Source organism: Procambarus clarkii, chromosome 6, assembly GCF_040958095.1.
Source record: "Procambarus clarkii isolate CNS0578487 chromosome 6, FALCON_Pclarkii_2.0, whole genome shotgun sequence".
In the NCBI taxonomy this organism is placed as follows: Eukaryota; Metazoa; Arthropoda; class Malacostraca; order Decapoda; family Cambaridae; genus Procambarus; species Procambarus clarkii.
The window spans coordinates 54,129,733-54,143,088 of NC_091155.1; the positions used below are offsets into that span (position 1 = coordinate 54,129,733).

The following is a 13,356-nucleotide window of genomic DNA, read 5'->3' on the forward strand; positions in this document are numbered from 1 at the left end:
CACTTAACTCCAGTATCTTCGATCTCACTCCATCTACATGGGTGTATACTATTTTCAGGAACATATTCCCCCTCTCCTTATTCTTCACTACCCCTCTAGCAATTTTGTTGGTTTGCCTTTTTGTACCATTTTACTGGCCTGCTTACCTCTATCACTTTGTAGAAAAAAGATTTGATTTCTTCTTCGTTTCTGCTCTCATTTAGATGTTTTTCCTCTACGAGGTTTAGTTTCAGCTTCTCTCCGTCTTCTCTTGAAAGGTCTCGTCTTAACGACCACACTTTCCCATCCTCATCACTTTGTAGTTTTCTAGCATTCCTTAGTACTTCTTCCATCTGTTTTGCACCATTTAGGGTGATCCTCAAAGGTCGATCTTTCCCTTTTACATACTTGCCTATTCTCCTGTAGTCGCACACATTCTCTATGGTAGTAAGACCTTCCACGAGGCCAACAATTTTATCTACTACTTTTGCTTCTTCTACAGTTCTTTCTGACCTAGATGTTATCTCCTTTTCTTTGCAACCAAAAATTATCAGGGACTTACTCCGATCAACTGTGTTTTGCACCATTTTCGGGTTAGATACCAATTCCTTTCTCACTTCCAGCCTAATGTATGTTTTATCTTGGTTGCTGCAGTGTTTGGCCTCCGTTACTGCTTCTTCAATTTTTTCCTTCTCCTTGGCCACTTGTGCATAGGTGAGTTGCATATCCTTCCTGCACTGTTCTATTTCCTGTGTAACTTCCTCCATCTGTGCTGACAAACGCTGTTTCTCCTGTTGAATTTCCTTACCTAACCTATTGTAGTCTTTTATGCTTAAATTTGCTTTAACTTCTTCCAAAGCTATTTTTAAGTTTGTTTTCCTCTTCTGTGGCTTTGCAATGTGTTTCCAATTGATTCTTGTCCTTGCACAAGTCTTTCAATAAACCCTCAAGACAAAACTTTGCTACACAAATGGTCATTACTTTCATTCAATTTACTAATTATTTCTACATGAGAGCTCACTATAGAATCTAATTTTGCCAACTTGTGTAGACTGCTTATATCAATGCTCTCTTCGTTGAATCCCCCAAAATCTAGCAACTTATCAAAATCAAGCATCCCCCCAAAATGTAATTACCTAAGTGTAGTTACAGGATGAGAGCTACGCTCGTGGTGTCCCGTCTTCCCAGCACTCTTTGTCATATAACGCTTTGAAACTGCTGACGGTCTTGGCCTCCTCCACCTTCTCACTTAACTTGTTCCAACCGTCTACCACTCTATTTGCGAAGGTGAATTTTCTTATATTTCTTCGGCATCTGTGTTTAGCTAGTTTAAATCTATGACCTCTTGTTCTTGAAGTGCCAGGTCTCAGGAAATCTTCCCTGTCGATTTTATCAATTCCTGTTACTATTTTGTATGTAGTGATCATATCGCCTCTTTTTCTTCTGTCTTCTAGTTTTGGCATGTTTAATGCTTCTAACCTCTCCTCGTAGCTCTTACCCTTCAGTTCTGGGAGCCACTTAGTAGCATGTCTTTGCACCTTTTCCAGTTTGTTGATGTGCTTCTTAAGACATGGGCACCACACAACAGCTGCATATTCTAGCTTTGGCCTAACAAAAGTCATGAACAATTTTTTTAGTATATCGCCATCCATGTATTTAAATGCAATTCTGAAGTTAGAAAGCATAGCATAGGCTCCTTGCACAATATTCTTTATGTGGTCATCAGGTGATAGTTTTCTATCTAGAACCACCCCTAGATCTCTTTCTTTATCAGAATTCTTTAAAGATTTCTCACATAATATATAGGTTGTGTGGGGTCTATGTTCTCCTATTCCACATTCCATAACATGACATTTATTAACATTAAATTCCATTTGCCAAGTGGTGCTCCATCTACTTATTTTGTCCAGGTCATCTTGAAGGGCATGACAATCATCTAAATTTCTTATCCTTCCTATTATCTTAGCATCATCAGCAAACATGTTCATATAATTCTGTATACCAACTGGTAGATCATTTATGTAGACAATAAACATCACTGGTGCAAGAACTGAACCCTGTGGTACTCCACTTGTGACATTTCTCCATTCCGATACATTGCCTCTGATTACTGCCCTCATTTTTCTATCAGTTAGAAAATTTTTCATCCATGATAGAAGCTTACCTGTCACCCCTCCAATATTTTCCAGTTTCCAGAACAACCTCTTATGTGGAACTCTGTCGAAAGCCTTTTTTAGGTCCAGATAGATGCAGTCAACCCAACCATCTCTTTCCTGTAATATCTCTGTGGCTCGATCATAGAAACTGAGTAAATTCGATACACAGGATCTTCCAGATCGAAAACCATACTGTCTGTCTGATATTATATCATTTCTCTCTAGGTGTTCTACCCATTTAGTTTTGATTAGTTTTTCCAATACTTTCACTATTACACTTGTCAATGATACTGGTCTATAATTGAGGGGGTCTTCCCTGCTGCCACTTTTGTAGATTGGAACTATGTTAGCCTGTTTCCACACGTCTGCTACGATTCCTGTACACAGGGATGCCTGAAAGATCAGGTGAAGTGGAATGCTGAGCTCAGATGCACATTCTCTCAGAACCCATGGTGAAACGCCACCTGGGCCAGCTGCTTTGTTCTTACCGAGCTCCTTGAGCATTTTTTCCACTTCGTCTCTAGACACCTCTATGTGCTCTATGTTGTTCTCTGGAATTCTTATTGTATCTGGTTCCCTAAAGATTTCATTTTGTACAAACACACTTTGGAACTTTTCGTTTAGTGTTTCACACATTTCCTTTTCATTTTCCGTGAATCTATTTCCCATTTTCAACCTCTGAATATTATCCTTTACCTGCAATTTGTTGTTTATGAATTTATAGAATAGACCTGGTTCTGTTTTACATTTGTCTGCAATCCCTTTTTCAAAATTTCTTTCTGCCTCTCTCCTCACTGCCATGTAGTTGTTTCTCGCATCTTTGTATCGCTGGTATGTTTGGGGGTTCGGCCTCTTCCTGTATTGATTGCATTTTTGTGTCTTTTGGTCTCTAGCGCTCTCGCAATTTCTATTGAACCAATCCTGTTTCCTAGTTCTGCATCTCTGTTTTGGTATAAATTTTTTTGTGCCTTTATCATATATTTCACAAAACTTGACATACATCTCATTCACTTCCTTGCCTAGCATCAAGTCTGTCCAATTATACTCACTAAAAAAATTTCTAAGGTCACCATAATGTCCTCTCCTAAAGTCTGGTTTTTCAACTGCTTCAAACTCTTTATTTTCTTCCAGCTTATAGCGCATTGCATACTTTATTCCCAAAAAGACATGGTCACTTTTACCCAAGGGAGGAAGGTACTGAATGTCAAATATCTCTTCCTCCTTCCTGGTAAATATCAAATTTAGCATGGAGGGAACATCCCCTTCCCTCATCCTCGTAGCTTGTTTAACATGTTGATACAAGAATGTTTCCAGGATGAGGTCTACAAATTTACAGGTCAAAAAATCTTCTGTTTTAGCTTCATATGCTTCCCAGTCTATGGATTTCAAGTTGAAGTCACCGACTATCAACAGTCGTGATCTATCGTTATCCGCTCTCGCTATAATCTCTCTCATTATTGTTATAAGACCTTCACGTTTACTATCTAGTTCCTCCTTTGACCATGTGCTGCTTGGCGGTGGACTATATGCATTTATTATCATTAGTTTATCATCCTCATGGCAGATCTCTACTGCTATTATGTGAACTTCTTGTGGATTGGCAGTCATTATTTCATTCACCTTTAGGTGTTCTTTCACCAGCACAGCAACGCCACCGCCTTTCCTAATTTTTCTGTCCCGTCTCCAAATTGAGTAGCCCCTTGGGAATATGACCTCATTTAAAATAACATCTTCAAGTTTTGTCTCCGTGAGTGCAACAATGTCTGGTGTCTGCAGCTGTATTACATCACTTAACTCCAGTATCTTCGATCTTACTCCATCTATGTTGGTGAATGCAATCTTCAGGAACTTGTTCCCCCTCTCCTTATTCTTCACTCCCCCTCTCTCTATTGATTTTGTTGGTTTGCCTTTATGTACCACTTAACTGGCCTGCCTACCCCTATCACTTTGTAGAAAAAAGAATTTATTTCTTCTTCATTCCTGCTCTCATTTAAATGTTTTGCCTCGGCGAGGTTCAGTTTCAGCTTCTCTCTATCTTCTTTTGAAAGATCTCGGCTTAACGACCACCCTTTCCCATCCTCATCACTTTGCAATTTTCTAGCATTCCTTAGTACTTCTTCCATCTGTTTGGCACCGTTTAGGGTGATCCTCAAAGGTCGATCTTTCCCTTTTACGTACCTGCCTATTCTCCTGTAGTCGCACACATTCTCTATGGTTGTAAGACCTTCCACGAGGCCAACAATTTTATCTACTACTTTAGCTTCTTCTACAGCTCTTTCTGACCTAGATGTTATCGCCTTTTCTTTGCAGCCAAAAATGATCAGGGACTTACTCCGATCAACTGTGTTTTGCACCAACTTCGGGTTAGATACCAATTCCTTTCTCACTTCCAGCCTAATGTTTGTTTTATCTTGGTTGCTGCAGTGTTTGACTTCCTTTACTGCTTCTTCTATTTTTTCCTTCTCCTTGGCCACTTGTGCATAAGTGAGTTGCATATCTTTCTTGCACTGTTCTTTTCCCTGTGTAACTTCCTCCATCTGTGCTGACAAAAGCTGTTTCTCCTGTTGAATTTCCTTGCCTAACCTATTGTAGTCATTTATTTTTAAATTTACTTTAACTTCTTCCAAAGCTATTTTTAAGAGTTTATTTTCTTCTTCCATGGCTTTGCAATTTGTTTCCAATTGATTCTTATCCTTGCGCAAGTCTTTCACTAAACCCTCAAGACATAAAACTTTGCTATTCAAATGGTCATTACTTTCTTTCAATTTACTAATTATTTCTACATGAGAGTTCACTATAGTATCTAAATTTACCAACTTGTTATGTAGACTACTAATATCAATGCTTTCTTCATTGAATCCCTCAAAATCAAGCTCTGTTTTGTTTTTCCCCTTGCCAGTGGCCATCTTGAATGTTCTTCTCTGCACTGTAAACACTAGGGCAACTTTTTCTCATCCGATTTTTCACTTCCCTTAGCACTTTCCTGTTATCTCATCTATTTTTCAAGAGCACTATACCTTTATGTTCTCTGGGACACCACTCACTACCATCAACCTGTACTACAATACTTAGGATTGTTGAAATATGCTGGAGCTCCTCTGCTGCAAGTGTTGACCCTAGGGGTGTCACCTTTTGAAAATGTGTGCATCTTAATGTGGCATTCCAATGTGCTTATATCAATGCTCCTCAGCCCAAGGCTGAGGAGCATTGTCTTTGCAAGTCTTTGTTTTCTGCATGTCTTTGCTTTCTGGATACTTCTTCCTTGCTGGGCACTTGTTCGTTGCCTCAGTCAATGCTCTCTGGACACTCAATCCTTGACTCAGTCATTGCTTCTAGTCACTCCTTCCTTGGCTGTCGTGCCTGGCAGCTTTCTGATGTGTACATTGGAGTGTGTCTGTATATTTACTTGATTGTGTACATTCCGTTTGCATTGTATTTCCTACCTCTATACTACGCATTGTTGTGTGTCTTAGTATGTGCTTATTGGCTATACTAGTGTTGGTGCTAGGTTGAACTGTGTACATGTTCAGTTCCCTGCGATTGGACAGCCCCGCTGTTCTGTTGTAGAACTGAGTTCTTTCATCTTCTTGTATGTCCCTACCAGCTTCTGTGTTGCAATATCTGCAGGGAGGCTGTCGGTTCTCTACTTGAGTTCAGTAGAACTTCGGTTTCAACCCTTTTACCCTGTCGTAGCTCAGTCGATTAAGGCATTGTCTGGGATGCTCCCGGACGCAGGTTCGAATCCTCGTCACGGCCCTTGTGGATTTGTTCATTTGAGTCATCACGTTAGTGTGATCTGTGTGTGATGATGTAAGGGCGAAGAGGGAGAACGGCCTATTGACATAGCTCGGGTGCAGGGGGGGGGGGTTGTGTAAAAGCCTGGTTTGTGCCTCGGAGAGGCTACGGGATCTAGTAAGTTCAGTAGAACTTCGGTTTCAACCCTTTTGCCCTGTCGTAGCTCAGTCGATTAAGGCAGTGTCTGGGATGCTCCCGGACGCAGATTCAAATCCTCGTCACGGCCCTTGTGGATTTGTTCATTTGATGCATCACGTTAGTGTGATCTCTGTGTGTTCGCATCTGTTACTCTGCTTCGTATGCGTCGTTCTGCCCTGCTGGAGCTGGTTGCACTGCTCCTGCGGGTTGCGGTGTCGCTGTTTACGCTTCGCGTCTTGCGTGTCAGCTTGTGGTGCTCGCTTCCTCGTTGACCTCTGCCTGGGCCCTGGCTCTTTGGTTTCCATCACCATTTTGTCCTTGCTGTTTACAGAGTCTATGGTTCGGCCCTCTTCTTGTTGTCATTCGTTATTGGCCTTGTTGGTCCTTTCGGGGTCCCAGGGGGGGTTCCTCCCGGACCGGGCATATCTGCTCACCCGGATTGGTTCTTTCCCGGCTTGCCTGGTTTGGGTTCCTGGTTCCCTGGCAGACATTTCTTCTGGTTCCTAGTCAGCCTTGATTTCGATCGCTGTTCGCTCGGTGTCCGAACCCAGGGGCTTTTTCCCCTGGCTCCGCCTCTTCTTAATGGTCGGTCTTAACCTTGAGTCTTCCAGTCTGGTAATTTTGACTCGAGTCTCTCACCATCTTTGGTGATCAGGTGGCTTCGTTGATGGTGTCCCGCCTACATACTTCTTCTTGGCAGCGGTATGGGGGTTTTGCTAATGGTCCTTCCTTTTCTTTTTGTCTCTTCGTAGATATCCTGCATTTTTTGTTGACGTGGTCTTGTCCTTCTTTTTTGGGGGTTTGAGACTGTCGGCTTGACGCATACTGTTGTAGTGTCTCGTGCGACGCTGGTGGAACCGCGACGGTTTGCTTTCGGTTTTCATACTCCTCCTGCACCAACTCCTTCTGCACCAATGCGCGGGCTGTCTTGGACGTTGTTTGCCTTCGGCCTGCTCATGCACCGCCTGTGCTATCCTGGTCTTAGGCCGGCGTGCTCTTGTTTCTGTCTTCACCTCGGTTTGTTGTGGCCCCTTCCATTCAGGTTTTTCCGAAGCTTTTTCTTTTTTGTTTGCAGCTGTCTCGTTCTTTTCTGGCAAAGAATGAGTCTGCTGCTTTCTGGAGGGGTCTTTGGGTTGTTGATACTTAGTTGGTCAGGCCGGAGTTGCATCATGTGTTGTCTGGTTGCGGCCCTCCGCCGTTATTTGTGGGCCACGACTTCTTTGTCCGGGGATGCGCTTTGGGTTGATCCGGTTTCCCTTCTTCCCTGTTCGCGGATACGGGTTTCTCTGGTCATCCGCAGGGTTATTAAGTCTAGCCGGCCTGCGGTCTATCCCTGTGCCCATGACGTTGGTAAGTTTGTTGTTCTTGCTGCCGTCTTTGGTAACATATCCTGGGCTGACTTTCGGGCACGGGTTTTTTTGGCGGTCAAACAGGGTCGTGGCTGCATGCTACCATGCTACCTCCTGGGCCTAGTCAGGCCTGTGTCGATTTGAGTTGGCGGCTGCAGTCTGTCTCGCATTCGAGTTGAGATGTGGAGCACCAACCGCCTTCTAGTTAAGTCCCCTTTCTTCTTTTAAGTCTTTGGTGAAGTAGCTCTTGGTGAAGGGCTCTTTAGTGAAGGGAGCCGGTCGGCCGAGCGGACAGCATGCTGGACTTGTGATCCTGTGGTCCTGGGTTCAATCCCAGGCGCTGGCGAGAAACATTGGGCAGAGTTTCTTTCACCCTATGCCCCTGTTACCTAGCAGTAAAATAGGTACCTGGGTGTTAGTCAGCTGTCACGGGCTGCTTCCTGGGGGGGTGGAGGCCTGGTCGAGGACCGGGCCGCAGGGACACTAAAGCCCCGAAATCATCTCAAGATAACCTCAAGAAGCTCCGGGGAGCCATAGGGGCTTCCCTCAGAAAACCAGCGTTGAATCTAATGAAACACCATTATCTGGGTGACTCCTGGAGGCTCCCCAGCAACCCTCCCTCCTGTCGGCGGCTTTTGTGTATTTTGATATCCAGCCTCAGAACTGCAGGGTGGATCTCCCGCGTGGGGGGGGGGGTCTGGGGCTCCTCCTTCCCCTTCCTGAGGAGGGGGGAGCTGCACAGATATGCGGTGCGGCTCGTGTGACGTCATACTTGTGTGCTCATTTTCATTTAGGGAGTTCTGTCCACGCGTTTGTCCATTTTCGTCGTTTTTAACCAGAATAGGAGTTTGTTTTGGGGCACTTACCTTTCTGGGTGCCTGTCCTGGTCGATGGCAGATATAGAATACTCCAAAATCACATGTGCCATAGGCTATAGGCCATTGCTCCTCGTGCCTCTCTGAGGGGGCCAGGTTCAGGCTCGTGGTCCCCGGTAGGCCTAGAACTCCACCCACATTGACTGATGCCAAAGTTAGGGATATCCATATCAGCCCGGATGGCTCCGAGGAGCCTCCGGGAAAATGGCATTTCATTACATTCAACGCTGGTTTTTTCTCTAATTTTTTCTCATTTTTTATTGGGTGATTTACATGAAACTTAAACACCTGACTGCATGTAAGCCTATTTGTATGGATGCCAAATTTTAAGGAAATTGGTTGATGTCAACCTCAGCCACAGGTGGCAGCATCTTTGACTTCATTTCTTTTCAAGTAACATAAAATTGACTCTACTCTTTTATTTTTTATTCAATTTACATGAAACTTACACCTTATATGTAGATTTTATGTCTCTACAACTTTTCTTAACACTTTTATCTTAAGTTCATTACTGATTTTATAAATATTTATAAACGTAATATATTTGCATAAATGTTTTGGAAACTTTGACTATTTATATTAGTAAAACTAAGCATTTTGGATAATCCGGTTGGTAAAATCCTTTATTATATGCTAATGTGATAGATGAGTGTCATAGAAATGATTTCATTTGAAACTTATGGTTGTAACGAATTTTTGAAAATGTTGAAAATTTGTGGAATTTTTTTTCCCCCTTTCTATTTAGGCTGCGATACTGAAACTTGGAACAGTTGCAGCCCTTTTCATATACAACTACAGTAGTCAAAAAAGTTTGGTTGACACTGAGCAACTTTTAATATCCTAAGTTATATCTCCCTAAAATTTATATCTTAAACTGTACAATATTTATACCATTATATGTTGATTTTTGTGTTAAGTGTATTACGATGCATTAATAATCATTAACATGTTTTATTGCCTCCTGTTTATTAATAAAACAAATAAACGTCTGTCGGTGGTGGGGGAGGGACGGGCTCACTCCAATAAGTTTATCACACTCGACCCCATCAGCCAGATTTGTTTCTTAAATTTTGGATGTACATCATCATCATATATTTTTGGTTACAGATTTTGTTTAGTAATACTATTACTAGGATAATAAAAAGTTATAAAAATACTTGTTTCATGAATGCATTATTGTATTAGATGGAGATTCCTGGAGGCTATCTCTGGCTGGTAATCTACTAAGCTAGCTACCTGGGGGGAGGGGGGTAGACCAGTAGTAATCAGGGTGGGAGGGAGAGCAGCAGTGAGGGTGAGAGGGAGAAGTAGATCAGGACATTTATTGGTGAGTGCAAACAAAATACTGTTGCATTTATGCTATGAACCTGTTAATTTGTTCCCCTAGATTTTTTCTTCTTCTTCTCTCCATTTTCTTCCATGCAAACTCTGTGAGCAGGAACTGCAGCATGATCTCCCACACAACATCACTGAATGCCCAGTTATTAGACCTTTCAGACGCGTTGGCATGAGGTACCTAGAGCTTTGCAATTACTTTATTCGCTCTCGTGCTCTTGAAGATATCCTCATATTGCATCCAAAATTTGCCAGTGCAGGCTACTAAACATATGGCCCTGTATGACTAACCATCCTGTGACCTTATTCATTCTTGTTGATATCCTCATAATGCACCTGGGGTCTGCCAGTGCAAACTGCTTGTCACGTGCCTCTGTATGACTAACCATCCTGTGTGATGGGGATTTTTTGCATCACGTAGCTAGCTTTTTGACACTGTACTCCACATCATATAGTCTAAAATTTGTGTAGCTGCACAAATGCAGATTTGCATTTGTGCAAATCTTAATATATTAATAAAAAAAAAATTCCTCCATTTTTCGTTTATGAACTGACACGATAACCGATGGGTCTCATCCCCATGGGGTTCGCAAACCAAGTGGTCCTCTGTACAAGTATCAACAGGTTTTCGTCACCATAACTGTACAACTAAGCTGGTGTGATATCCAAACAACATAGCCACAACAAAATTGCATGACAAGAGACACAGCAGCCAGCATACGACGCCAACTTCGTCACCAAAATGGCTCCTCCCAACATACTCTTTTTGCTGTTATTTCACTGCATACACTCACACACATGTTATATATAAGTATCTACATTTGTGTTCACCATAGCGAACTACTAAGCTGGTATGGTGAGTGCAGACAATAACAGGTGGCCACACAGTAGATACACTACCTCCCTCAGCATTACTCCTACCACCATACTATGCACAGTGCTAGTTGTCACAACAATCCTGTTATTATCAGAGTCAAAACTTTAAATGAGCTTACTTGTTATCTGGTTTTATATTACATGAGTGATAGTTTCAGACTAAGCACAAGAAAAAGGTAATGAGGGTAGGTGATATTATTGAAATGGGCCATGCAAAAGAAGTTTGAAGACCCCCTGCAATGCAATAGTCACCATTACAAATACTGTAGTCAGTATGCATGACAAACCACATTAGTGCATGTATTTTATTATAGATGTAGAAGTAATTGTGAGCAGCATTTTACCTATTATGTACAGTACCTAGTTATTAAAATATTGTATTTTCAGGGGAACCATTTAAGTTTGATGAAGCCCTCCAAGTGATCCCCACTCCCGGCCACACCTCGGCAGATGTCAGCGTTGTGGTTGAGACACAAGACTTTGGAACTGTTGTTATTGCAGGTTGGACTTACAATGCTATATAAACAATGTTAATTGTTATATGAAACATTGTGTTTATTAAATTAAAATCTGGAGTTGCAGCAAAGATTATAATTTTAATTATTCATTGCCTACAGGTGACCTTTTTGAAAGAGAAGAGGATATTGCAGATCTATCACTTTGGAAGTATATTGCAGGAAGTGAGAAATCAGAATCACAGGAAAAAATCGAAATAAAGTACTTGTCATGGCAGATTATATAATTCCAGGCCACGGCCCCATGTTTAAAGTTACTGAACATATGAAAGAGGCAGCTAAAGGATCATCATTTAATGGAACTTAACTGACAAATAAGTATTATATAAATAATAGTGTGTGTGTGTGTGTGTGTGTGTGTGTGTGTGTTTTCAGCCAGTTACCCAACAAACAGTTACCTTGAAGGTACTGTACTGAAAAACTGCTTCATATTATAATGCACACATGGGTGCACACAGTCACACACATGCACACACTACACTTCTCTCTCACTCTCATTCATAGCCCAACACATGATGCTCACAATATTTTACAAATTTTTTGTTTGGAAAGTACTATTATTTAAAATAAAGTTAAGGATTTAAGAGGTACACAATCACAGCATATGTGATTGTTTAAATCATATCTGTTTGATGATATTGGTTTTTAATCTTACAATCTTTACAACTATAAAATATTGTTAAAAACACATGATCATTGTTAGGTACAAAATGAATTGTGATCCTTGTGTATAAGATTTTCTCTGTATATTACAATTGATGAGTACAGAGAAATTTAAATATCATAACAGTACTCTGTATATAAATGGAATAAATGGAATGGATTTACCATTTCTGTTATATCTGTTTGTTAACACCTATTTGCATTTATTGTTGTAAAATATATACTGTATGCTGTGCCTGTGTACTGTACCAATATAATCTGGGGTTGATCTCGGTAACTATCCGTAACATGTGTGACACGGCTGAGGAAGCTTTACCCCTTTAACTGCGCAACGCGCCTGCAGGCCCAGGCTTCGGGTGCGCAACGCGCCTCCGGGTGTTTTTATTTTTCACATTCCATTCAAAACTCCCGCGGCTACATGGGGTTCACATCAGCTTCCTCAGGGCTCTTGTAAACAGACGCCATCTTTAAAAAAAATCATCGTCCACATTGCCGGGTGTCAGAGCCTCAGTAGTGAGTGAGCAACCAAGGCTGGCGCTCGCATCATGAGCGCACAGCACTGCTGTTCAGCGTGTGACCACAGCATCGCCCAATATTGTAAAAATATATATATAATCTGTTATTTAGCCATGATAGTATTATGGAAGAGCCCGAGTGTGAAAATGACTGGGTACAATGTTCAAATATCAGTGATTCAATGCTGTTCACGATGATCACAGCGCTAGCCACAGCACCACAGCATTATTTCGTCCATCTAGGAATCTTCAAACGACTTTTTAGGTTCCTTTTCAAAATAAACTTGTGGTCAAATATTCATTTACAGGTATTAGTGACCAGGATTGTGGTTATAATTAGCGTTGTACGTAGGAAGGAGGAATTTTGGTGAGGGAGGGAGGAAGGGAGAGAATTGAGGTAGCCTCACTGTGTGGCAGTAACTCTTGTTTTGCTCACCATACTAGCTTCGTGGTTTGCTATGGGGAACACACATGTACATGGGTATATACAGTGTGTGTGAATAGTGTAATAACAGCACCAGGAGTATGTTGTGAGGAGCTATTTTGGTGAGGGAGGTGACGTCGTAATCGTGGCTTCGTCTGCTGTCTGCTGAGTGATTTGTCATGCAGTGTATGGTGGCCACTGTACTGTTTGGACACAATACCGGCTCACTTGCATAGTTCTGGTAAATAAAACATGTAGATAGGTATATATAACATGTATAAATAGTGTAATAAATACAATAACAGTATGGTGGGAGGAGCAATGTTGGCGAGTAAGAAGTTGGAGTGAAGGAGGGCTGGCTGGGTGTGGCTGCTCACACTCGTGGTGTTTTGAATGTGTTGGAGCCGGTCGGCCGAGTAGACAGCACGCTGGACTTGTGATCCTGTGGTCCTGGGTTCGATCCCAGGCGCTGGCGAGAAACAATGGGCAGAGTGTCTTTCACCCTATGGCCCTGTTACCTAGCAGTAAAATAGGTACCTGGGTGTTAGTCAGCTATTACGGGCTGCTTCCTGGGGGTGGAGGCCTGGTTGAGGACCGGGCCGCGGGGACACTAAAGCCCCGAAATCATCTCAAGATTACCTCAAGAAAATGGTGAATGTATATAGTGTGTGACAGTGTACAGTCTGTAAATAGATTGTATATATACATAAATTAGCATGATACATAGTAAATATGT

At 42.0% G+C, this 13,356-nt stretch overlaps 1 long non-coding RNA gene across 1 annotated transcript in view; it reads left to right on the forward strand.

Moving 5' to 3' along the window:
- LOC138354697 (uncharacterized) overlaps nt 1-11,857 on the forward strand; it is a 31,172-nt gene extending 19,315 nt beyond the window's left edge. The window contains exons 2-3 of the long non-coding RNA XR_011223628.1: nt 10,891-11,004; nt 11,121-11,857. This is a non-coding gene — a long non-coding RNA (uncharacterized lncRNA). The remainder of the gene's footprint in view (nt 1-10,890; nt 11,005-11,120) is intronic.
- The last annotated feature ends 1,499 nt before the right edge of the window (nt 11,858-13,356 follow it).